At 47.0% G+C, this 25,823-nt stretch overlaps 1 protein-coding gene across 6 annotated transcripts in view; it reads left to right on the top strand.

Moving 5' to 3' along the window:
- Nucleotides 1-4,861: 4,861 nt before the first annotated feature.
- Nucleotides 4,862-25,823, top strand: part of SLC1A6 (solute carrier family 1 member 6) — a 39,684-nt gene continuing 18,722 nt past the window's right edge. For 2 of the 6 annotated variants that reach the window (XM_069789981.1, XM_069789977.1), the window contains exons 1-2: nt 4,862-5,153; nt 19,037-19,201. The gene's annotated coding sequence lies outside the window, so the exon portion shown is untranslated. Of the gene's footprint in view, nt 5,176-6,116; nt 6,363-19,036; nt 19,202-25,823 lie in introns of those variants that run through there. The other 4 variants (XM_069789985.1, XM_069789984.1, XM_069789979.1 and 1 more) reach the window with 3 other exon arrangements.

Here is a 25,823-nt window from a genome sequence, read left to right as displayed (position 1 = left end):
GGATGTCAAAACACCGGACCTGTGGGCACAGTCCTAAAATGCCATGGGGGGCTCACTGAAGCTGCCTTCCTGGGAAAAGCCGATATTTTCTCTCGGAGGAAGCAAGCTGAGTTGCTCCAAGTTGTGGCTTGCTTCCAGCAAAGTGCATGTGTGCAAGGGCAACTAAGCCCACTCACAAAGAAATGCCTTAGAAGGGTTCATAGGCTGTAGTTCACGCCTCTAATTCACTTGCAACGTGAATGCTGCTCCTGAGCTTTGACCCTGCAGGCACACTGGTCCAGGACTCGGATCAATGCGCTCATGGTCCTCATAGCTCTGTGTGGGTTCTGCATGACGATAGAGCCTGAAAGTGTGAGCAAGGCTTTCAGTAATTGGGGCTATTCAGGGGCTGAACTAAAAGGCTTAGAAATCTCACTCACCTCCCTGCATTGCTGGGAGACCCTGGCAGTTTGAGCCTGTGCTTGGCAAAACCTAAGAGCTGAAGTGCAAACAGCATTTTCCTCTGTAGCCAGCACAGCATGCAAGCAAAAAGGGGGGTTTTACACCCATTCTCTGACAGGACTGGAGAGCATTTTTTTCCTAGGACTTTGTTTTCTTGAAGTGCTTTCCCAAGGTGGTGGAGCAGTACTGGCATACAGACCAATGAGGTGGTGAATCACCATCCTTGGAGAGTTTCAAATTCAACTGGACCAAATTTGACTGAGTAACCTGATCTAACTTTGAAGCCAGCCTTGTTTCAAGCAGCAAGTTAAAGTACAAAATGTCCTGCCCTACCTATACCTTTCTATGATTCTGTGATATATTTGATCTTTTCCATTCTTAAAAGACTGTCTGAAATGAGATGTGCAAATAGAAGGGGAAGAGGACGTGGACAGTTATAACTGCAACTGCCTGTCCTTCTGAATAGGACATGCAAAAACATGTAAGGCCACATTTGTGGTGTTTGATCCTAGAGTTCTCTACCAAAGGTGCATGCACACAGCCCCAGCCTCCAGAGGCCAGCAGCTGATTTTTACTGGAGCATTCTTCCTTCTGAACATAACCACTAGATGGGGAAGCAAGCACTTGATTTTTCACAATTTCTTACTGAAAATTTTCATTTCTTTGGTCTTGGCTATGCTCATACACTTCACTGTGTTCTTGCCTCTCTGTTCAGCATCTCTAAATGGCTACCTGCTCTAGTACCCGGTGCTGTAGCACCGGATCACAGGATTTCAGCTTATCTTAGTTTAGAGGTGCTGTACTAGATGACAAAAGAAAGGCCATATATGTGGAGGCATATAGTGCACAGGTTCAAGTCTGCAAAGGCTGTATAGCAGGAGGGTGGCTCTTCCAGGGCAATTATTTAACAAACAAGTTTGCGGATACACTTGCAAACAGTCCATACCTTTGGTCTCTTCTGTCTTCTTTACTTCCATTATGTTTTTAAAGAGTCTCCATCCGTCTGGAATATTTTTGCCTGTAATAAAAGCAGTTGAGGCCTGTCTTGGCTTCAAAATCTAGCACTGAAAAAAATACCATCAAAAACAATTGGGAAAATTAGAAATATAGACTGCGGACATTCAACACTGTAGTGTATATTAAGGACAAAATAAAAGCTTTGGGATGTGGTGCCAATGTATCTCATAATCGGTGTCTGTCCCTAAGGGTGTCACTAGTTGGGATTGTCAGCTATCATGACTTTTCCCACAACAATTTTGTGATTAGGTGGTTAGAATGCTTTCTTGGGAAATCACTCATTATGTGGATTCCAATTTTTATTCTAAATGGCACCGTCCTAGACTTGAAATGTCAGAGAAAAATCTGAAGTAAGCAGAGCATGAGGCGCACAGACAAAGGCATCTGGCTAAAGACCTCTCAGAGGCGCCCTGCATGATCAGCTCTGACTCCAGCTCAGGATAAGTATTTGGTCCCCTAGCCTTGCTGAGCAGGGCACTATACCTTTGTCAACCAGGGCATTTTACCTATGTTAACCACCAACTACAGCAACACTGACTCCTCTCAGGACCCGCCCTGGGCAGCTGCAAGTCAGCATGGGCTTCGGATGTGTTTCTGCCTTCCCAGAATTAACCCAAACACATTCCTTCCTGGTTAACAGCCCTATGCAGTTTAGCCCCTGGGAGGCATTAGGTATGGACACAGCAACTTTCTGCTCAGCCAAAGTGGATGAGCTGGGCACATGGTCTCACACCAGCTAGCATGAAGTGTCAGGGCACTGGAGATGCTTAGGTCAGGGCGTGGGGGAAGATCCCAAGGTACCGGGATGGCAGCACGCCTGCCCTCATTTCTCAAATCAGTGTTCTTTATGGCCACAGGAGAGGGCAGGAGCAGAGACGCCAGGCAACTTGTCAGAAGTCTCTCCTGACACTGCTTCTGCCACCGCTTACGCCAGCACATCTTATCTCCAGGAAGATTATAGGAGGCACTGCCCAAGAGACATCACACCGGAGAAGCTATGGGGAAACATCAGCATACCAGAGCTGTACAGGAAAAGGATATAGTCAGTAATGATAGATTCCTGCAGTGACACAAGACGAGCAACAAACTCCTACCTCACTGACAAGTTGGGACTGTATCACCCACCCCTAAAATTTTACTCTGGGGCCAATCAGGGGCAGCAGCAACATACCAACTGGGATAATGCAGGCACCTCCTATTGACCAGGGTAGATGACACCAAATATTCCTGGCCAAAACACACCCTGTACTCCTGGACTGGGCAGTGGAAACTTAAGAAACCAGTGACACTGCATTTGCCACCTCTGCCAGAAAACAGCACCATTCAGGGAGCTGAACTGGACAACCCTTTGCAACCTGCCCCTGCGAGGAGGGTTCTGCAGCTGTAAGTATAGGGGTCTTTGCAGAGAGACCCCTGAGCACCGAAGAGCCCCACAGCTCTACCAGAGCCTTTGTAAAAGGCTTTAAATTATGGAAGAGGCTTCCCTAGAGGATAGGAGGGTTAGACCCCAGCAGCTCCTTGCAAGCTGTGCAGCAAGCACAGGGTTTTGCACTCCTATCTGGGACCCAGAGTGAGGACAGCGTTTGTAACTACAGAGACTGATTCTGGAGCAAAGATGCCCTTATCTCAGCAGTTCAGTAAATATCACAGTTATCCACATTATTAAAGTGACACGCTTTACATATCAATGCCCATAGCTGCAGCACTCCTTCATCGCAAAGCCACATATGCAGATGGATGTCACTTCACACGCTGGAGATGAACTATCTTACCTGTTTATCTGAGTCTGTTTTCTTCTGCATCACATCTGCTGGGTGCCATCTTGGATTAAAGGAAGGTCAGTCACCCTTTTTCCAAGCTAAGTACTAGCATGGAGACTCGCACTGATGAAGTGCCAGGGTGGATGACACAAGTTTTCAGTTGCGAGTTTTATGCGGAGGAGGCAACTGTTTCTGTACAACAAAAAGAGTTTCCTGAAAGACAAAAACATGGATTTTGATGTAAACGAGGCCCAAAAGAACACACTTTTGCTGATCTTTTTTAACAAAAAACTTTCAGAACTTTTAAAGTTCAGTATAAACATGACCAAAATGTACTATCAGCCTCCTTCCTCAGTTTTGCAAAACAACCTTACACCGAGTTTCACAGCAATACTCTGTCCAAATCCAGTATCAGTCTCCACTAGCTAAACTTTTCTTGCTTTAAACCAGTAGAAGTGAGCATCTTTTACAAAGGGTATTCAGATCATTGTTGCCATTCTGCTGATAAGGATGGTGAGGCACAAATAGGTCCTTCAGTAAGGTATTTATTATTTTGGCAGGGAAAAGAAAGAAAAACCATTTATCTATAAAGCTGTTTCTCAAAGGCATATTACAATAAAGGTAATTTCTCTGTTGAAACAGTGCTGGCATCTTAGACTATTCTTGCATTTTTCTAAGGTGATCATTCACTGTAGATATGGAAATGATCATTCTGACCCAAGGAGAAAAGGAACATTTGCTGAAAAGCATTTATACATATAGCACCTGTGATACTGTGCGTGGGAGTTTGTGCTGTGCCTGCTGGCTGCAGAGCCCATGTTTACACAGTTGTACAGGTCACTCTGCTGGAGGTCAGATATATTGTCTGTCTCCACTGATGACCTGCTGCACAGCAAGACCTTTCTAGAAGGATCCCACCATGGCCTTCAGTGAGGACCTTGTGGTGCCAAGGCAGCCTGAGTTAAGGGAATTGGTCAATCTCTTGAAAGAAAAATAAGCAACACTCTCATACATCAGTACGTGGGATATATAAGCACCACACAATGTAGCATCACCTAAGCTGTCCGGGATTGCATTCCCAGTAAGGCAGTGCATCTGCAAGATGCCACACAGCACCAACGCAAGAGCAAACACATGGTGAGCAGCTCTGCAGCTGGATCAGCCCGGGCCAGCAGACATGGTAGCAAGAATGGCGTCGGTGCCATCCCCAAGCTGCAAGTCACAACTGTAGTGTTCAGGGCTCGGGATGGAGTTCATTTGGCCTTTCCCAGGGACCCCTGTGCGCTCTGAGAAGATCCTCCTGTGTTTTGACTTTGCAAATGGTTCATTACTAATAGCAGAGCGCATTATTATCAGCTGTAGTCAATTTTATCCCCAGGACAAGTTCCGTCTCCCTCAGCTCTCAGCATTGCAAGACCTGACTTCAGGCCTCCTGGCTCCTTTCTGCTTCTCCCCTCCAGCAACTCCTGCTACCATCAGCCACCATTGCCCAACATCTCCCAGCAGCAAGGGAGCGGGATCTGAGCCCTGCCAGCCATCTGCTCTCGCTGTGCTGCTATCTGTGCATATCGCTCAGCCGGGAGATATCCATTCACCACCACAGCTTGTCCTGGCCCTGGCTCCCAGCCTGGCCCTGGGCAGCGGCCGGGTGCTGGAGGGGTAGCAGAGGGCCTCGCACACGGGGGCCAGCAGAAGTCACGGGCACAAGAAGGAATAAGGAGCAAGCTGTGGATGTGACGCTTGTGGCTAACTGCTCCTCTCCAAAGGATTTCTTTCCATCTTCAAAAGCTTGGTGCCTGGCTTTACTCTGCAGTTGGGAGTTTGCAGATGCTGTCATTCAACCTGAGCAGGCAGACGTTGGTTCCTGAGCCAATTTGGGCTCTCCCCTGCCTCCTGAACCCTCCCCAGGCTTTACTCTACATCTACAGCATGAAGGTATGGTGAGAACCCTGTAAAGGTAATACTCAGATTGCTGCTCAATTTTGCGTGAAGACTTTGTTATTCATACAGGAGATCCCAAATGTGGGCAGGACTCCTGATCCAGGGAAGCATTAAAGGTGCTAAGGGACTTGCAAAGTCCAGGAAATACTCCTTCTTATTTCTGGTTTTCAGAGATTTTGTGCGATTTCCTGTTGTCACAGGAATAGGTGATGAAGGTGTGGGATATCTCTAATATAATTTGTTCTTACAAAGTTTACACAAATCCAGGTTTTGTGAACAGAACCTCACACACTTCTAACTGAGAAGCAGCTTTGCTTTTTGGCTTAATGTAAATAAAGGCAGGATATTGACTGTGTCACTTCACTCAGTCTAGTCTTTCACATTTTCTACCACAGCTATGCAAGATACGCATTTTAACCAGAACTCAAGAATTAATTTTTGTGCTAGATGCCTGGAAATGTTGGTTAGACTGAGCAAGCATCACTTCTTTAAATTTCAGTCTCTCTTCTGATACTGTATTTTAAATTAGCTGACCTGGAAAGTGCTAACAGATCTCCCCCATCAACTCTTTTTTGAAGTAATGTTTTGAACATGTGGATAAAACTTATATATGCGTCTAAAAACCTGTCTAAGGGGAAGCATATAATGGAATTGAAGCCTTATTAAATAACCTTGTTACCGAGTACCTAAGTAAAATCCTTCAGAGAGCGCTTCTTGCCTGTGCCTCGCTCCCCTTCAGCGTCAAGAGCATGTTACTGCTGCAAGGTGGATGTTTGGTCCCTTGGATAATTGTGGACCCGCTTGCTCTGCATTTCCTTGTGCCTCCCATGATCAGAAGCAGCAGGGTGCCTTGTGACCATTAGCAAGTGAGACACACCACGTTTTAGGAATGTTAGGGGGAAAAGTCTGAATAAAGTTTATTCCTTTATGTGCTGCTTAAATCCATAGGTTTCTGTATTATTTCATTGCATAGTACTGCAAGAAAACCAGCAACAGTACATTCAAAGTGTGAAGCATAGTTTCCAGGATTTACAGCTGTGTAATTCCCATGGGATTTATTCCAATTGGTTAGCGCTGGGTGTATGCTGGTGACCTGAACGACATTGTAGCATGCGACTTTCTGCCCAGACACTCGCAGGATTTTCTCACCTCCTAACAGGGGATTAAACAAACCTACAGCGAGCACAGCCGCAAATTCAGAAGGTAAGAGCGTGTGCGTGCGTGTGAATGCACCAAGAAGAGGGAAAATGTGCACAAATAAGGCAGAGGGAGAGATGGGGGCTGGGAGCACATGAAAGCTTTCAGATACTCAGCCAGTTGGGATTCCTTCAGTGTTGAAAGGCTAGCATTTATCGGCATTACCTTATCTTTCACAGTCTTCCAGTAAGAAGAGACCATTGTAAATTGTTTGGCCAATTTTACACAAGTTAGCAAGTTTTTAGTTTATCTGGGGCAAGGAGAGGTTGTCTAGAGCTGATCATTTAGCAGGGGTGCAAGGAGTAAAAGCATCAGAGGAACTCGTTGCTGGTGCTCAGCTTAGCCAGAGCGGGAGGAGAGGTCAGGTCTGCTGGTGTCCCCATTCTGGAGCCTCACTCTTCATGTCACTCTGTATTGACTATCAGTGCTAAAAAAAAAATATTATAAAGCAGAGCAAAGTAGGCAGGACGCCGTTCCAGGGCTACTTCTTATTGCAGTGCTAAAAGAGGGCTGAGCAGATAGCACAGGTATCCTGGCAAATATGACACAATTCATGGGAGCAAAGCAGAGCAGCAGCCTGGTGAGGAGATAAACACACGGCTGGCAAGGTTTGCTTCCCAAGCACTTCAACATGGTCTGCTGCGACGAAGAGGAGTGGAATTTTCCAACTGACTAGTCAGGCTGCATGTGCCATGCTCCTGGCTCCCCACCGTGGCTGCTTGCGGATGCCCGTTTAGCTGCAGGCTATGAACTGTGAGATTTCTCAGGGGCTTCTCCTAGGTCAGGAACAATCACTGGAAAAGTAGATCAGAGAGCTCACAGAGGAGGTGGCCTGATAAGCTGGGAACGTGCCTTCCCTTTGGCTCAGTTTCTGTAATGAGCTGTGAGACAGTTTGCGTTGCCTCTGTTGACAGCGTGCAGCCAGCACCACTCCAAGCTTCTCTGTGCAAGGACTTGGGCCCTGCGTGCCTGCCTGAGCTCAGCCTGACACCCACAGGCATGTGGGGCCGCCGCTTCACCCGTCTGCTTTATGATCCATGATAGGGGATGGGGAGAAAAGTCCCTGTCTGGGAACTCGGCAAGGACACTGAGTTAGAGGCAGAAGGGATCCCTTACATGGCTATGCTGCGTGCTGGCAGGGGACAGCCAGCTCAGAGCACCGTCCACACGTACGTAGACCTTCTGAATCACAGCCCGGTACTGTGTGTGCACACTGCCTGCGTGTGCCAGGGAGACCCAAACATCAAATCCGTGCAGTCTCAGTGGGTGAAGGATGCCCAGCAGATCCTACTGTAGCACCAAATGGGGCAAAACTATCACTGAGACACCAGCTCTGGAGAACTGCTTGAAGGGAGGGCCATACTTGCCCCGAAATGGTTCAAAGTGATCAAAGATGTAACAGGAGGGGAAAAGCTTATGAAGCTCAACCTAGTCAACCGTTAATCTGAAAGATGATTTATTGACTTAAGACTTCATTAATGTATTTACACCTATAAAAGAGTGATCTGGCAGAGATCTTGCTGACTGGACAAGATCTAAAGATAGGCAGATAGCTAAATACAACTTTGATATAAGATACCACTCTCTGACTACAAAGGCAGATAGGCAAAGAGATGCATTTAATATCACCTGCAGTCCTTAAGAGGAGATTCTGTATCTTTCTGATACAGCTTCCAGGAGATGCTCCACAGTGGGGAAGATGAGAATATTCCTGCTGGATCTGGGAACCTTTGAGTTCTCCACCTGGGGGTCTTACGGCAAGGCTCTATCCCAAGGTGAACAGATGTTTTGTCAAATTAGGAGCCTAAGAAACATGACAGAAGGGTGTCATAAAAAGAGTGAAATAAAGTCTCTCAGGAAGAGAGAGGCAGAGTGTGCTTTTCCTAGAGAGAACTTGAGAGAATGAAAGACAAAGTCCATCAGGAGTGGCTGAAAGCAGCTGGTTTTAGAGGATTCTGCAATTCAGTGAAGGAAAGCCAAGGGTGTAGATTTCCTCTAGAGCTCTGCTTTCTCTGAAGTCCTGTAGTTTTGAATTCTTCTCCTTCCAGAAAGCCACAGAATAACTGGACAGACTCCCGATGGAAAGCAAATTGCGAAGTCAGACCCCAGAAGTCAACACAGCACTTGGGTCTGTAGTCTTAAGATCTCACTTGGGAGGAGAAACCACATGAATCTACACTGAGGGAAGCAATGATTTGAGGGGGCATCTGGAAGAACCTCAGAGGTGCTGCTGTCCCAGTGACTGCTGCAGGGTCATCCACCTTGACTAAGCTTTTCATATGCCAGATCTCATTTGCATTTTAGCCTCTAAGACTGTGTCTGCAGGTGCTGTATGCATGAGTGTCTGCATATCCACATTGATTAAGCTACAGCCTCTTGGTATGTCAATGACAGTATTACCATTAACATTAGTAAGTTCATTTCAGCTCCTCTACAGCAGCAGCTGACTGCTTCTTCCTAATTATCATGCATAATTTCCAGGGTCAGGTAGACCCAGGCTTATATAATTTGCCTGGAATTGTGGTGAATTCATCGCCACCAGAAGAGAGTAATGCAGGTTCAGAATTTTTTCTAAATAGTATATTCTACTTAAAAGAAAATTAATTAACACAGGGCTATTCCTGTCCTGAAAAAGGAGGTCAGACTAGATGATCACAATTGGTCCCTTTTGTCCTTGTAATACATATACACACATACAGTGTTGGGAGCGTTGGAGAAGAGCACAACGCTAATGGTAATACCAGGCAGAGAATGCCAAAGAAAATGGGCCAAGTTAAATTTGGACAAATATATCATCAGAGCAGCAGAAGTAAAGCATTTCCATCCTGTTTTCCCAGCTCAGAGAAGGCAGACTTAGCCCACAGTAGTATCAGAGCAAGCTAATTGAAGCAAGAGTAGGGCTTTTTGACTTTCTCCAGTTTGTACAACTCACTAATACAGGACGCCCAAAAGAAAGTTGCATGCTGGTGTTGGAAAGCCATGCAAGCCATTCCCCTGAAGTAATTAATTGCCAGTTCAGACATTTCAGGTTATTAATATGAAGCAGGGTGTACATGAAGGTGCTGTAGTGCAGTGTCTCATGCGCCAAAACAAACCACACTCATAACAAATAATAATAATGTCCAGTAGTGTTTAGAGGACTGCTGCTGCTGCCAAGAAGTATTGTTTAATATTTTTGTATTGCTTGACTGCATAAAAATGGCAGTCAAACAATATGGTATACCCTCCATGCAGCTCTGCAGCTTCCTCTCAACACAGCTGCTCTTTCAGTTTTGGCCTTCCTGCTACCACAGCTGTCCTATGGGATGCCATCACCCTGCACTGAAGATTAAATTTCCCCCTCCATGGCTTCCCAGGGACCTGCTAACATCACTCAAGCCAGAGACTGTTCCACAGTGATTGCTTCCAACCTAATAACCTGTGTTTCCTGAGAGCCCAACTCTTATTCTGAAATTTGGTGGGATTCCCTTTTCCCCAACCATTCTTGGTTGCCCCGTCATCACTCAGCTGTGGTGGCAGGGAGGCTGGGGAGCTGGGGAAGAACAGCAGGAAAGAGCTGCTGTGGAGGGAACAGAGCAGAGAAAGAGCAAAATGAGAAAAACTCTGTAAAGGTGAATATCCCAGACTCACTAGAGGTAAGCCTGGGGGCAGCATGGCAATGTTTGAGGGACAGTGTGCTAGCAAAATGCTTCAGTCTGCCCTCTCAGTGGAGGCAGGGGATGGAGATCCATGTGGCAGCAAAGATGCAAGGGTTAATGATGTGTTAGAAACCATGGAAGCGCCTGAGAACGGTCACATAGGAATTAGGGCTTCTCCCCGCAAAAAGGTGGTGGGACCAATAGACCAACTGAAGTGCATCTACACCAGTGCACACAGCGTGGGCAACAAACAGGAGGAGCTGGAAGCCGTTGTGCAGCAGGAAAACTATGATATAGTTGCCATCATGGAAACATGGTGGGATGACCTGCACAACTGGAGTGCTGCAATGATGGTTTTAAACTCTTCAGAAGTGATAGGCAAGGAAGGAGAGGCGGTGGGGTAGCCCTGTATGTTAGGGAGTGTTTTGATTGTCTAGAGCTTAATGATGGTGATGATATGGTTGAGCGTTTATGGGTAAGAATCAGGGGAAGGCAGGTATCATAGTGGGAGTCTGTTATAGACCACCCAACCAGGATGAAGAGGCAGATAAAACATTCTTTAAGCAGCTGGGAGAAGTCTCAGAATCACTAGCCCTTGTTCTTGGGGGGGACTTCAACTTACTGGATGTCTGCTGGAAATACAATACAGCACAGAAGAAACAGTCTAGGAGGTTTCTGGAGTGTGTGGAAGATAACTTCCTGACACAGCTGGTGAGTGAGCCAACTAGGGAAGGTGCCCCACTGGACCCATTGTTTGTGAACAGAGAAGGACTTGTGGGTGATGGGATGGTTGGAGGCCATCTTGGGCATAGTGATCAGGAAATGGTAGTTTTCGATTCTCTGAGAAGTAAGGAGTGGGGTCAGCAGAACTGCCACCCTGGACTTCTGGAGGACAGACTTTGGCCTGTTGAGGGGCTAGGTTGACAGAGTCCCTTGGGAGGCAGTCCTGAAGGGCAAAGGAGTCCAGGAAGGCTGGACATTCTTCAAGAAGAAAATCTTAAAGGCACAGGAGCAGGCCATCCCCATGTGCTGAAAGACGAGCCAGCAGGGAAGACCAGCCTGGCTGAACAGAGAGCTTTGGCTGGAACTCGAGAAAAAAAGGAGAGTTTATGACCTTTGGAAGAAGGGGCAAACAACTCAGGAGGACTACAAGGATGTCATGAGGTTATGCAGGGAGAAAATTAGGCGTGCCAAAGCCCAACTAGAACTTAATCTGGCTACTGCTGTAAAAGGCAATAAAAAATATTTCTATAAATACATTAGCAACAAAAGGAGGGCTAAGGAGAATCTCCATCCTTTATTGGATGCGGGGGAAACATAGTGACAAAGGATGAGGAAAAGGCTGAGGTACTTAATGCCTTCTTTGCCTCAGTCTTTAGTAGTAAGACCGGTTGTTCTGCAGGTACGCAGCCCCCGGAGCTGGAAGACAGGGACAGGGAGTAGAATAACACCACCGTAATCCAAGGGGAAATGGTTAGCAACCTGCTACACCACTTAGACGCACACAGGTCCATGGGGCTGGATGGGATCCACCCAAGGGTACTGAGGGAGCTGATGGAAGTGCTCACCAAGACACTTTCAATCATTTATCAGCAGTCCTGGCTAACCAGGGAGGTCCCAGTTGACTGGAGGTTAGCAAATGGGATGCCCATCTACAAGAAGGGCTGGAAGGAGGATCCAGGGAACTACAGGCCTGTCAATCTGACCTTGGTGCTGGAGAAGGTTATGGAGCAGATCATCCCGAGTGCCATCACGTGGCATGTACAGGACAACCAGGTGATCAGGCCCAATCAGCATGGGTTTATGAAACGGCGGGTCCTGCTTGACCAACCTGATCTCCTTCTATGACAGGGTGACCCGCTTAGTGGATGAGGGAAAGGCTGTGGTTGCTGTCTACCTAGACTTTAGTAAAGCCTTCGACACCATTTCCCACAGCGTTCTCCTGGAGAAACTGGCTGCTCATGGCTTGGATGTGTGTATGCTTCACTGGGTAAAACACTGGCTGGGTGGCCGGGCCCAAAGAGTTGTGGTGAACGGATTTAAATCCAGTTGGCGGCCAGTCACAAGTGGTGCTCCCCAGGGCTCAGTTTCGGGGCCAGTTCTCTTTAATATCTTTATTAATGATCTGGACGAGAGGATTGAGTGCACTCTCAGTAAGTTCGCAGATGACACCAAGTTGGGAGGGAGGGTTGATCTGCTGGAGGGTAGAAAGGCTCTACAGAGGGATCTGGACAGGCTGGATCGATGGGCCCAGACCAATTGTATGAGGTTGTACAAGGCCAAGTGCTGGGTCCTGCACTTGGGTCACAACAACCCCACGCAGCCCTACAGGCTTGGGGAAGAGCGGCTGGAAAGCTGCCCGGCAGAAAAAGACCTGGGGGTGTTGGTCAACAGCCGGCTGAATATGAGCTGGCAGTGTGCTCAGGTGGCCAAAAAGGCCAGTAGCATCCTGGCCTGTATCAGAAATAGCGTGGCCAGCAGGACTAGGGGAGCAATCGTCTCCCTGTATTGGGCACTGGTGAGGCTGCACCTTGAATACTGTGTTCAGTTTTGGGCCTGTTGCTACAAGAAAGTCATTGAGGTGCTGCAGCGTGTCCAGAGAAGAGCAACCAAGCTGGTGAGGGGCCTGGAGCACAAGTCTTATGAAGAGCGGCTGAGGGAACTGGGGCTGTTTAGCCTGGAGAAAAGGAGGGCGAGGGGAGACCTTATCGCTCTCTACATCTACCTGAAAGGAGGTTGTAGCAAGGTGGGGGTCGCTGTCTTTTCCTTGGTAACAAGCGATAGGACAAGAGGAAACAGCCTCAAGTTGTGCCAGAGGAGGTTTAGACTGGACATTAGGAAAAATTTCTTTACTGAAAGGTTTATCAAGCATTGGAACAGGCTGCCCAGGGAAGTGGTTAAGTCACCATCCCTGGAGGTATTTAAAAGATATAGATGTGGTGCTTAGGGACATGGTTTAGTGGGGGACTTGGCAGTGTTAGGTTAACAGTTGGACTTGATGATCTTAAAGGTCTTTCCCAGCCTAAACAATTCTATGATTCTATCCCCAGAAAAGATCCTGGACCATAGAAGAAACCACCTCAGATTTGAGCCTCACTATTTGAAAAGCACCACTGAGAAGGAATGGAGGGGGATCAAAGGCAGGAGATGAAGAGATAAGAACAGATCACACTAATTTCACTCTATTATGGGCATTCAGATAACCTGCCAGTCTGAATTGCCTCTTGCTGGGCAGATAGTGGTTTTCAGAAATAAGGGTGTGGAGAAGGGGACAGGGAAAGGCCCAGCGATCATATCTACCCTGGCTTCTCCCTCCTCCCAGTGCAGCTGTGGCAAGGCACATCCATCTTGTGCTGTATTGAACACTACCCTTCTCCACAGCAGGAAATATTCTCATTGAATGAATTTGCATGTGAGAGTTTCAGTAAGAAATAGTATCTTTGTAAGGGCAATCCCTGGGAGTGATGCCATCCCTCATTCTGGCAGGATGTGTTTCATAGTGCTTCAAATGGTGTATGAAGATGGACCCTGAGAAATGCTTCTACATGCTGTGACTTCACTTGTGAGGTTGCAGTACACATCTGTCCCCAGAGCAGCCAGAGCAATTGGGCACATCTGGAATTCAGCTGTCAAAACTTGTGAGTAAGTGGCTGTGAGAGAACTGCCTAGTGCAAAAAGAAGCATCTCATAGTATGTGTAAAAGAGTTGGTCAATAGCTAAAATGCCAGTAGAGCATAGAAGTGACAGCTCTGGTACTTTGCTTTTGTGACTGATCTACTGCAGAAGCAGAAAGTGATTTTCTGTCCATCTCAGCAAAGAACGCAAACTCCGTGCTAATATACAAACAGGCAGCTGATGGCTGTTAGCATCTGTGCTGAAACTCTACTGCACACAGAAACTGCAACAGTGAACAGGGAGAATGCTGCAAAATCTGGGAGCATGAGAACTGGGGAAGCTGTTTGTGCTGTACAAAGCACAGCCAAGCACAGACTGCAGGAGGCAGAGCGGTGGTGGGAAGAAAGGATAGATACAGTCTGCTCATGGGAAAAAAGAAATGAAAAAGCAGTGCCACATTGCCATTAGAACTGTCTGTGCTGCACAAACCATGGAAGAAAGCTGCATTCCCAAGTCATGGGTGAAATATAAAATAGGGTAGAGTTAAATGTACAAATACAATAAGGCAAGCCAAAAAAAAGGTCTTTAGAAAGAACTTGTTTATGGCATGAAACCTAAATCAAGTCTCTTTCAAATACATTGGGCAGAAAAACTGCTAGGCAGTTTGTAGTGCCAGTAGAAAAGTATGGGGCTGGAAGGAAGTGTCAGAGGTGGATTAGGGCAGGGAAGAAAAGCTAAATGACTCCTCACACCTATTGTCATGCTGGGGGAATCCGGGTGAGTTTCCACCAGGGAGGGAGCAGGGGATTCATTCTCCAGTGGAAGCGTCAGTAAAATTTGTTAAACAGTTTGACAAAATGATGTTTTTAAGACTTCAGGCATCACCAGAGCAACCACCTTAGGCATCTGCAGTTCGCACTGGCTGGGCCTGTATAGTGATATACAGAGATTTTTAAAAAAATGGTACAAAACAAATCACACAAACTCCTGAAGCACAACTGCCCCCTAGAAATGCGCAGCACAAGTTCCCTGTGCACCTGGTAGAAGCAGGGAACATGAGCTGCGATTCAAAATAGCTGAAACGTCTCAATCACATACACTCTTAGCAGAACCAAGGAGAAAATGAGGGCCCTTTTGAACAACAGAAACTTCAGGAGTTTGTCTCATTCATCAGTTGAAACGACACAGTCAAAAATTTAGAGTAATAATTTTTGTCATTGGATATACCATTTTTTAACTATCACTTTCTTTGTTTTGTTGTCCCATCAGAAATTCTAGCCAAAATGTCCCGGTAGGTGCCATCAGTGAGAACTGCATCACATGCTCTTTCTCTTTTAGCCCTCCTGGTCCTGTTCTCCTTGGCCTTTGCTCTCCCTCCAGGCTGCATCAAGGATGATGCACCATAGCAGCTCAGCTACAGGGGGACACTGCAGAGTATCATGGGAGTTGCAGTCTATCCAAGGAGGTAAAAAAATTATCATGAGAAGCACTCACATTAAGAAATATTACAGCTCAGGTAGGAGTAGATGTACATCAGTCTGATCCAAAACATTTATTTACATTACTGAATTTCCCTGAACTTCATGTGTTACAAGAGTTGAAATTTTGACTTTTTATTCCAAAATAGGGCAAAAATAAATGTTGAAATATTGGCATTTCCCATAGGAAGGAAATTCCATTATTTGAGCAGCTCTATGAAACACAGAGGAGATTCATTTGCAGAAACTCTGCTAACTTGGAATGAAGGTCACAGCTGCATAATTGGACTCTGCTCCCTGGGCCAAGCCAGCAGTGCAGGATACAAAATTAGTCCCAACCCCCAAATTAAGGTTACTGTAACAAGGAGAACAAGACTACAGAATTGCAAAATCCAGGAAAGGAAGGGTTGAAGGATTGCTTAACATACAAGAAAATCACATCTTTCCCCACGACAATTAGCAACTGGGAATATCCCAGTAGCTTTCTGCACTCCAGCAGAAAACATCCATGTTCCTATGACATGTCCAGATAAGGATGGTTCACATACATCGTCCCAGTCACCCGCATGTTCAGGTGACAGGGCTGCACACACTTATACCTGCGATTCATTACAGCATGCTCCTTAATGTGCTTTTTTTTTTTCAGCAGTTCAGACAAATTGAGGCCTTTCAAAAGGCTAATGCAGTAAGTGCTTATTGGAAGACAGTGAAACCATGGGATGGTGGACACAGCCATCTGCTTGGGTTTTTCTAACCCAGCCCTGCAATGCCTCATCCAGGTTGTGTATAGCAAACTGAATTTGCCATAACTGCATGCTAACAGAGATTCACGTGTGGGTTTTTTCCTTATCATTACATTATAAATCAACCCTTAGCCCATCTTTAGGTGTTTTGCTTTTTAAAGATCCAATAGATAATCAATATCTTTCTTAAAAAAACAAAGAGATGATAAGCAAGTAGTTGTTCTACTGGACCTGCAAACCTCTCTTTTAGAAAAACAAACACTCTATAAAAATCTGTCTCAAGAGTCCTTTGCCCAGAACTTCACTTGTTTAGGACTGAGGTCTTTCCAAGTTGGGCAGAGATACAGACTGAGGGCATGTTTAAAGAGGGAGTGGGTGAAAAAACTGCCCTGTCCCTATGTAACATTTTTAGTCTACTTGTGAGATTAGCATAAATAATTTTGAAAGGTGCTTTCTGGAGAGAATCACCGGGGAGCTAATTTGGGAAAGCTATTCCAGGCTGTTTACCAACAAGCCCTTCCTTTATCTTCAAACAGCTGTGCAAGGATAGCATCAGAAGACTCTTTATAAGGTGCCTAAGTGACATGAGGCACAGTTGTCATGTCTTTTCTCATTGCCTCTCAGAAGAGTGACATTGTGAGTTTCCTTTTTACCCGTTGTTGATAACTTATGGTTATCACGTGGCCTCTGTGTGATGTGGATGATCAAGTGTGCCTGGCACTCGTAGAAAGAGGAGAGACCTGGGGGAGTTAGGTCACCGTGGGGTTTGTTCCCCAAGGACTGCTCCACCCTGGAAAGTCTCTGCCTGGGCATCAGGCATCTCCATCCCAAGGGAGCAGAGCTCTTCACCTCCTCCATAGCTTCAGACTGCTGCTCTGTGTGCTATTTAATAACTTGAAGGTGTCTGGAATTTGCCACAGGTGCAAGTCAAAATGAAGCATGGAAAAAGTTGCTGAAGGAGAAGGTTTAAGGCATTTGTCACTGTGAATTTATGGCTAAAAAAGGCCTAGGGGTATAAACCGGGGGATTAAAAAACTGGGTAGGAATTAGTACAGATTCTAGGAGCCAAGCTGGACTCCAGGCACAGGAAGTGGAGAAGGACAATTATTTACTGGTAGCCGACCATTTGTCCCTGAGGTAGATTCAGGGAGAAATGTGCAGCGGTCGAGGGATGGCCAAGTGCGTGGCAGCTCTGCCCCTCTCTGGGTAGTGTCAGAAATGCACTTGTCCAGGAGAAGAGCTCTCTCTTTGCTGCAGGTCACCCGAACCTCCAGCAAACAGGTAAGAGTGAAGTCAGGTACCCTTCTGTAAGTAAAGCTGCTGGCTAAGCCACTGAGAGAAGCAAGGGCACAAGGAATCAGAGGTGTCCTTTCTCTGGGACTGCCCCACCAGCAGCCGGTGTTGTGGATCCAGCAGAAAAGGCAAAGGAGATGAGCTGTGTACCAGGCTACGCTGCCACGATCTGCCTCCTTTTCCCTCTGTGGCTGGACTGGCTCTCAGCCACATTTCTGCAGGAGTGTTTTGGATAAATGGTGCAGGCAGAGCACCATAGTCTATTCCCTATAACCGGAGACATTAATTTTGGAATAAAATTATCTTCTTGCGTAGCCCATTCCGATACGTGCTTTGCTGGAAAGGTGACTGAAACTTTGCAAGGTACAGGGCTTGGGTTTCCAGTCCCCAGCTGACACTTGCATGACTGAGACCTCACTGAACTTGTACAGCCTTCAATAGGAAGATTAGTGACATTTCTTCCATTTACATGTGAGCAACCGAGTCGCGTGAAGACCAAGCAATTTGTCAGTTGCAGACAGTGTGTCTTTGTTTCCTGATGCGGTAATGGGCTGTGTCCGTGCTGATCTGGCAGATGGAGCAAGTTAAAACAAGGGAGAATGACAGAGATAGTCAAGACCCCAGGCTCCAAATGGCCCATCCAGCAAAGTCCCATCTAATCACCGTCCTGATTTACGGTTGGACTCAGTAATCTTAAAGGTCTTTTCCAACCTAAATGATGCTATGATTCTATGATTAATGTCTACAAAAAGCCAGTTGGTGTTGGGAGCTGGTCTCTGTAACTTGGGCTGAAGAGGTCTAGCTCTCCTCTTCCCACAGAGTCTGATGGGGACATAGGGCTTGGGGGGATTTCAGTTCCACAACTCGCTGTCAGATTAACCTGACACTTTGGCTTTGACCTACCCCTTGCTGGATGAGTTCAAACTCTGTGGCAAGTTCTAGCTGCAGACACAATGCATCGCTGTTGGTATGCTGAAGCTGGAGCATGCAGCAAAGCCCCTGTGCTGGTGAAACCTGAATTAAGGAGAAGGCTACTGTCAGGAAACAACCGTTATGTCCGCTGTGAGTCATGCAGAAACAGAGGTGCTGTTGTAACGTTGGTGCTGGGGCTTGTTTTTTGGACATAATTTTTCACTCTGCCCCATTCAGAGGCCAGCGTGGGCTGTGTGGTGCTCACACCTGCAACCTGACTTGTGTTTTTAGCATAGTGCATTAATGGAAATTTTGAAATGCAGGACTTCTATCAAAGAAACTGCAACAGGAATCAATATTTAAAAGACCAGTGAGTAAAGACAGTGGAAGTTTTGCCTGCTGCCTTGCAAGCAGAGTCTGGCTCCCTGACAGACTGTATTGCTAACGTGTTTCCTTTGCACACTCAATGAAATGATTCCTCCTTGTGACTTGCCTAATACACCAATGGGAAATTACAGTGATTAAGCTGAGGCACAGACACATGTCCATCCCCTCGGGCTGATCTGGACAAACCATAGGGGTATGTCTGGATCTCTGAGGTCCTGCTTACACAGACTGGACTGGTGAAGAACCTGCCCGTTCAGGGTATCCAGCTGTTGCTGCTGGATGGATTTCTGCACGCAGCCACCCTCGTGGAAGGAACAGACTGAGGGACAGGAGTGGGATGGGGATGAGATCTGGTTCTCGTTTAACAGCTTGCCCTGCTCTGTGTTACGGCTAACTCTCTTTGCAGCTCATGTGAGGAGGCAGAAGAGAGTGCAAAAACACTGGTAGTGTTAAATCCAGTATGGGCTGTATGCAACATCATGGTGACAGGTGCTTTCTGTCCTCTCGTCTCCTGCAATCATCGAAGATTTTTTCAGTCTCCTCCTACATGCCACTCCCCCACCCCCTACTGCCATGTATCCTGAGCATATTACAGTCTTCCTTTCCTCTCTCAGGAGGTACTGCTCAGAGCTCTCTGCTAATGCTGTACCTTTCTAAGGAGAAAATCCTGCATCCTGCCTTTGAGCTTAAAGAATTAAAGAACGAAACAACTCAGAATAATCCCCCAAGGCGAAAAAGACCCGCTGCCCTTCCTGCTTGACAACCGGCACTTGTTCCAGGTGAGTGGTTTTGTCAGCAAATCTGAATGCATGAATAAGAGTAGTGCCAGGTCCAGGGGCTGAAGCAGGACAGGAGGATGGCAGGAGATTTCCCTGAGCATATGCATGAGAGAGCAACAGGGATAGCTCTCACCCTGCTTTAGGAGAGGGGACTGCCCAGAGGGGAGTGCTTTAAAAGTGGGACTGTATGTTCTGGGCTGGGGTGAAATGCCTGGTGGACAGCTAGAGAGAGACAACCTTATCAGAGGACCTTAGCACGAGTAGGGAGAAATGGGGAGAGCAGCACTTGTCCTCCGAGCATCGGACTTAGGCCCCAAACCAGCTGACCAGCTGGTGATCACTTTGTCGCTCTAGAGCTTAGCTGGGCTTGAAATGCCTGCCTGTTGCAGATTCCTCTCCCCTTAGCTGGTGCTCTCTTACAGAGATGGGTCAGACCCTGGGCAGATCCGTTCTCCTCCTGGGTCCATTGTCGTGGTAGCAGTTGGCTGGGAGGGAGCTGGCTGCCAGGTAGCGAGTGGAAAATGGAGATGCCCTAGCAGTTCGCTGAGTAGAAAGCCCTGCCAGGGGCTGCTATAGCAACACAAAGATGGCTGAGTTCACCCCAGCTGGGCTTGTGAATGGAAATTTTCAGCATAGGCACTTTGGCTGCCTTGCTTTCAGCTCGTACTGCCCTTCCCAAGGGCAAGCAATGGGCCAGGCTGCAAAGGATCCAACAGCATGAGGGCTGAGGATGCCTCCAGGCAGGGGGTCTGTGAGGTCTCTCTATCCTGGTCCTCAGGACTGAAAAACCCCAGCTAATAGCACAGTGGCTGGATTCAATGCTCCTGACCACAGACACTGAGCTACTGATGGGGGAAAGTGAGGCGGCAGTGGAGACGTCCACTTGTCCTTTGCCATCCTTGCAAAGATGGTCCTTGCAAAGCACCTGGTTTACTCACCTGGTGGTGGAGGGGCTGGAGCTTCCTACTCTGAAGTGCCAACGATCTGCCCAAAAGCAAATAGGTCTTGATAGCTGCTAACTGCAATTGTCAGGCCACTGAGAAGAGTCCGGAGGGCAAAGCATGTCCCTGCCTGCCTTCCCTTGAACAGCCTGGCACATCCCTTCCTCGCAAGCACTGAGCCTTCCCTCCCTCCACGCAAGGATGGGCTATTTAACTTCTGCCCTCTCACTAGGTGACCCAGCACCAGAAGCTGTCCACCTTGGAAAGACTAGTACAATTTTCTCAGTGACCCCATGCCTTGCCCCTCTGTATCTGCCTAGCTTGTGCAAAGCTCTTCCCAACCCCTCTCCTCCTGCAGAGATTCCTCCTTTTTTCTGCCCCTTAGGGTGCTTCCCTGCTGCTACCTGTGAAGACTTCCCTCCTTGAAAATCCTGCTGGTTTTGATATTGAACATAATAGCAGAGTTTCCTTGGAGACAAGAGAAGCAGTGGGCTCAAAAGTGCTGAATATTTCACAGTCTCTGCCTGGCTTTCAGCAACAAAAAAACCAAGAGAGTTGCATTAGTAGAGGGAAGAGGGATCCTGGGGTAACCGTTGTTGAGAGGGGGGATGCCTGACTCTGACACACTTTTCCAGTGTCATCCCTTTAGCAGCAAGGCTTATCTGAGTGCCACACTCTGTGCCCATGGCAGTGGTGTGACAGTACATGCTGTACTAAACATTGCTGCTTTGGGATTTTATTGCCACTTTTCCCCCAGTCCCTGGAGGCTGGTAAACCTGGGAGAGACTTTGCGGTGGGCATTTCTAATTTGGCTAACTTCTGTTAGTCCCAGGAGTAAAACTGACTAATTAGATTAACCCCTTGTGTGTTCTTCTATGCAGATATCAGCAATAGTGGGACAATGATGTAAAGCACCAGCATTTCAATCACTATCTCATCCATTTGTTCTGAGTAGTGACAGCTGGATTTGTCCCAGCCCAGGGCCTGAACTCTCTGGAGACTGAAGCTCTCCTCTGCTGTGTTGGCCACACAGTTTTTTGCCTTCCTTAGGGTTGGTTATGTGATAATCGGCTGACATCTCTTGGACACGATAACAATCAGAAAGCCATGCAAGTGCGCTATATGTAGGCAGAGGGAGCAGGGCATGGGCCGGCTGCTGATGCTCTGCCTCATGAGACAACAAAATGCAGGGCAAGAAGGCAGATTAAGTCTTCACTTGAACTTTTCATTTACTTTTTCCAACCCCGCACACCATGGCAAAAGTGCCCTATAATGCCATACCCTGCCAATGGGCAGGACCTTCCTTGTTCCAGAGGAGTATCTCACCGCGGAACCACTTGACCAATAGCTCCCCCCCTGCTGAGACACCCCTGGGGTCCTCATGATCTGTCCGACAGCCACAAACGGCACTTGGCCATTTCTATGAAGTAGCATTTTCTTGTTTATCTTTCAGTGTGGTGCAAGAGTGCTGTGCAGGGGTTAGGGGGTGAGAGAAGAGTGGGGAACCAGACTGTGGCCATGTACTAATTATACATGTAAATCAGCTCCAGGACACTGCCAGGGACAGGGTGTGACAGTGCTGTCTGAAAAGTCCTGTAAAGCCTTGTCTCACAGGACATCAGCAGAAGGTGGAGGGATCACAGCATGGCTGAGGTTGGCAGGGACCTCTGGAGGTCATCTAGTCCAACCCCCCCTGCTCAAAGCAGAGTCAACCACAGCTGGTTGCTCAGGACCACGTCCAGTCAGCTTTTTAATATCTCCAAGGAGGGAGACCCCACAACATCTCTGGGCAACCTGCTCCAGTGTTCAGTCTGCCTTACAGTTAAAAAGCCTTTCCTTATGCTTCAGAAGAATTTCCTGGTACTTCAGTTCGTGTCCACCACCTCTCATCTGGTCACTGGGCAGCACTGGGAAGGGTCTGGCACTGTCTTCTTTACACCCTCCCTTCAGGTATACATTGATAAGATCCCGCTGAGCCTTCTCTCTTCCAGGCTGAACAGTCTCAGCTCTCTCAGCCTCTCCTTGTCTGACAGATGCTCCAGTCCCCTCATCATCTTCATGGCCCTTCCTTGGACTTTCCAGTATGTCCATGTTTCTTGTACTGAGGAGCCCAGAACTGGACACAGCACACCAGGTGTGGCCTCACCAGTGCTGAGCAGAGGGGAGGGATCACCTCCTCTGACCTGCTGGCCACAAACAGAGCAGAGTTTCTGGACCCTGGTGCTGGTCCCACCTGGGACCTCCAGAGAGCTCTGGGGCTCCAGGGGTGATGTACTGGATGGAGGCCCTAAGAAAAGGCTGCACTGTTGTTAGCGGTTTGCAAGCGTTTAGTTTCATCTGGACTATGTAAAGTAGTCAAATGCATTTCCTTTCCACCAAACACAGCCTAACCCTGACTGTTGCCTGAACAAAACCAGACCAAAGATCTGCATTTTCCCCTCGTGCTCAGAAAGTTTGCAGCCCCATGACCCCAGAGGCTGCTGCATGTGACTGGAGCGAGGGCAGAGCTGTGCACAGGCATGGAGTAGGTTTATTTTCCGTAGGCTTAAATGTAGTTTCTGTTCCTGTTGTGAAGGAGTGCTAAGGCATGTGAAGCTCTGTTTGGACAGTGAGTTTCCCCTGCTGGTTACAAACGTAACAGTGAAATGGGTTCTCTGGACAGCACAAACTCTGTCTGTTCTCCCTGGCAGAAACTCAGAGCATCACTGCCACACAGAACTGACCTTCTCTGGCCAGTACCACTGCCCTGACCTCTTGGGAGCTGTTTTCCACGTGGAACTGGGCCCTCTCTCACCTGTGTAGTTCTGCATAAGCAGATGCAGCCCATCTCCAGCTCCCCCCACAATCCTGCCCTCAGGTGCAGCCCTACAGATGTATAGCATTGGGCACTACACTGCACCAAACCTCAGTTTTAGACACCATTCCTGTAGGGCTTTGCAGGGCTACCCCAGACACCATGAAACAGGTAGGCAGAAAGTCTACATGCCTGCCCAGTGCACAGACCAGATTTATGGCCCATGCATTCCTGCGGAAAGACTCCTCTTAACCCCTGCTGACAGTCTGACACGTGCACCGCTCAGGAGGAACTTGTTTGTGGGCTTCCATGGATGCAAACTGCCTCAATACAGAAGTGCAAAATCTTTCATCACATGAAAAAAAAAAACCCCAAGAAATACTTACAGCCTGCTTCTTGATGCTGCTGTTTGAATAACTGAGTGCAGGAACATTTCAGTGATGGCAGCTCTATAACAGTCAAACATAAGTTTCTGAAGCTCAGCCTGCACAAAAAACAAAGTAAGAAGAAAATGAAGGCTTTCACAATTGCTTTCTTAGCATCTGAGATAAATGCAAAATTCCTTCAGCAAACAACTTAAAATTTTCCCCAACAATTTCATTTTTTTCTGTTGTTGTGACATAGCAATATTTAAGATGTGCATACTGATTTCTGAATACTAAAAAAAAAACAAAACCAGTTTTGAGCATTTCATGTTGGAACATGAAAGCTGTATTATTCCCCACAAGCATAATTCATGCCTGGGCACTTCCACTTTATCACAAGACAAAGTCTGAAATGTCAACACTACACCCTCAGGGGTCAACTCCAAATATATGGCCTCCAAGAAAGCCTTGTCAGGGAGCAGCGTGGGCTCGTAGCTCCCAAAGGGACTGGGAGCCAAGCACAAATAGGTGGCAGCAGGGCAGGATCTGGCCAGCAAGGACGTAGCCACATGGTGTCGGAGCAAGTCAAGCAGGGCAGGCCTGGGGATGCCACTTATCCTCTCAGAGGTGGAGTATGGTCTGTATTTGTAGGTCATCATACGACCGTTTTCTTTTCTGTCCCCTAATTTCTTCCATAATAATTTCTAACACTGTTTTGCTGTCAGCCTGTGCTTTCATGTGATATTTCCAATATCTTTTTGAATCACTAGAGTATACATTTAAGAGTTATCCTTCCTGTGTTTACTGCTTTTCACTTATTCGCAGAGCAGTTCTTCCATGTCACTTGTAAGCAGATTAATAGCTCTGCGCTCTGCAGAGTTCCTTATTGGACCTCACAACTAAAATCTCTCTATTGGCATAAATAGCCATGAAATTCCACCCATTTCGGTTTTGTCTATCACCACAAGTGATCATAAGGGAATCTTCCCTTTCATCCCATGAGATATCCATTGCTTTAAAAACCTTTCGTATGGGATCCTTGCCAAATTTTTTTTTTAAATCTGGTTGATCTGACACTGAGGTTATATTCTCACTGATGTGTTTTTTTCTTCAATTAGATGCATTTGAAGATCGTCTTTTACTTCTACTGCTCTCCCTAGTCAAAGCATACAGTCAAGATAATATTTCAAGAAGTTTCTCTGCTGCATGCAATATTTTACTCTCAGTTTCTAAGTTTGGAGCTGTTCAGTTCCTGGTGTTTCGGGGGATGAGACTCTCCCCACGTGCCACCAGGCTGCAGCGGGACGATAGATGCAGAGCAGAGAGCTCAGCCCATCTCCCAGGGCTGTTCCATCACTGTCCTTACCACCACAGTGGATGGGCAGACTCAGGTTTGTGTATAGCATTCCCCACTGGGCAAATGTCAGACAAACTTGCCAAAAACCACTCGGTAGGTTGAGGCATATGGGCATATTTGCATCCCCTTGTCACAGATCTGAGAAGAGCTAGGATAGTCTTCGGAAAATGAAAGTATTTTCATGTCCTGACATTGCTTACGTCCTTTTTACGATAAAGCGGTATTTAAGGAGAAGGGTGCATGTGGGGGCCAAAAGTATGCAATTTGTGACAAGGGGATGCAAATCTGCCCTGATGCTACCACGCTTAGCCCTCCAGCGAAACTGCCTCCTGACGAGTGTGCAATGGCTAGCTCCTCTTTCCCTTCAGCCAGGATTTTATTACCTTCTGTCTTTAAAAAATGCTCATGGGAAGGTGCTGCACACTGGATGGTTTCAGCTTTTCTGATGTTGGCTGCTTTAGCAGAGACAAGGCATAAAGAGGAGAGGTGTTCTTCAACATACAGTACAAGTTGGAACAGATACATGTCAGCTGATTCAGAGATTTCCTGTTTCCTAGCTCTTTATAGGTCCTTAAGCACTATTGCCATCCTCCCCCCATGTTGGAAATCTTCTCCCTGTGTGGATGGGAAGATAACAACACAAAAAATCTGCAAAGAGCAAGACAAAAAAATATAGTGCAAAAGTCTTCCTTCCCCATTTTTTACTTTCACCATCTTCTGACTGATGTCACTAAAATAGCCAAAATTCCACTGTTTATGTGAAACCTCATTGCCAGGAACTAGGCATTAGTTTTGCAACGCTGAACTTTCTTGCAAAATATCCTGTGCTTCCTGGTCCAACCTTGAAGTTACCTCCAAAAATGCGCTCCCTGAGTGTTTTTGGCAGAGTGGAGCCTGGAGAAGCAGCCATAAATAGGAGAACTTTCACCAAGAGAGCCAAGCCACCTTCTTCCTCAGAAGAAGGAAAATCCAAACCATTGACAGCCTGTTAATCTGCAAGAGTATTTTGGTGACTTACTGTGGCAGTCTCAGAACTTCCAGCTGATGCAATAGAAAATATTTACGCAATTTCAGGCAAGCGATGCAGAGGGAATGTGCTGTGGAGGGGGCCGCTGTATTGCAAAATATGCAGATGGAGAAAGGGAGCAAGTCAGCAAGAGGGTGG

Source organism: Haliaeetus albicilla, chromosome 8, assembly GCF_947461875.1.
Source record: "Haliaeetus albicilla chromosome 8, bHalAlb1.1, whole genome shotgun sequence".
Taxonomy (NCBI): domain Eukaryota; kingdom Metazoa; phylum Chordata; class Aves; order Accipitriformes; family Accipitridae; genus Haliaeetus; species Haliaeetus albicilla.
The sequence above is the reverse complement of the archived record's forward strand: the minus strand, read 5'-3'. Positions and strand labels throughout refer to the sequence as shown.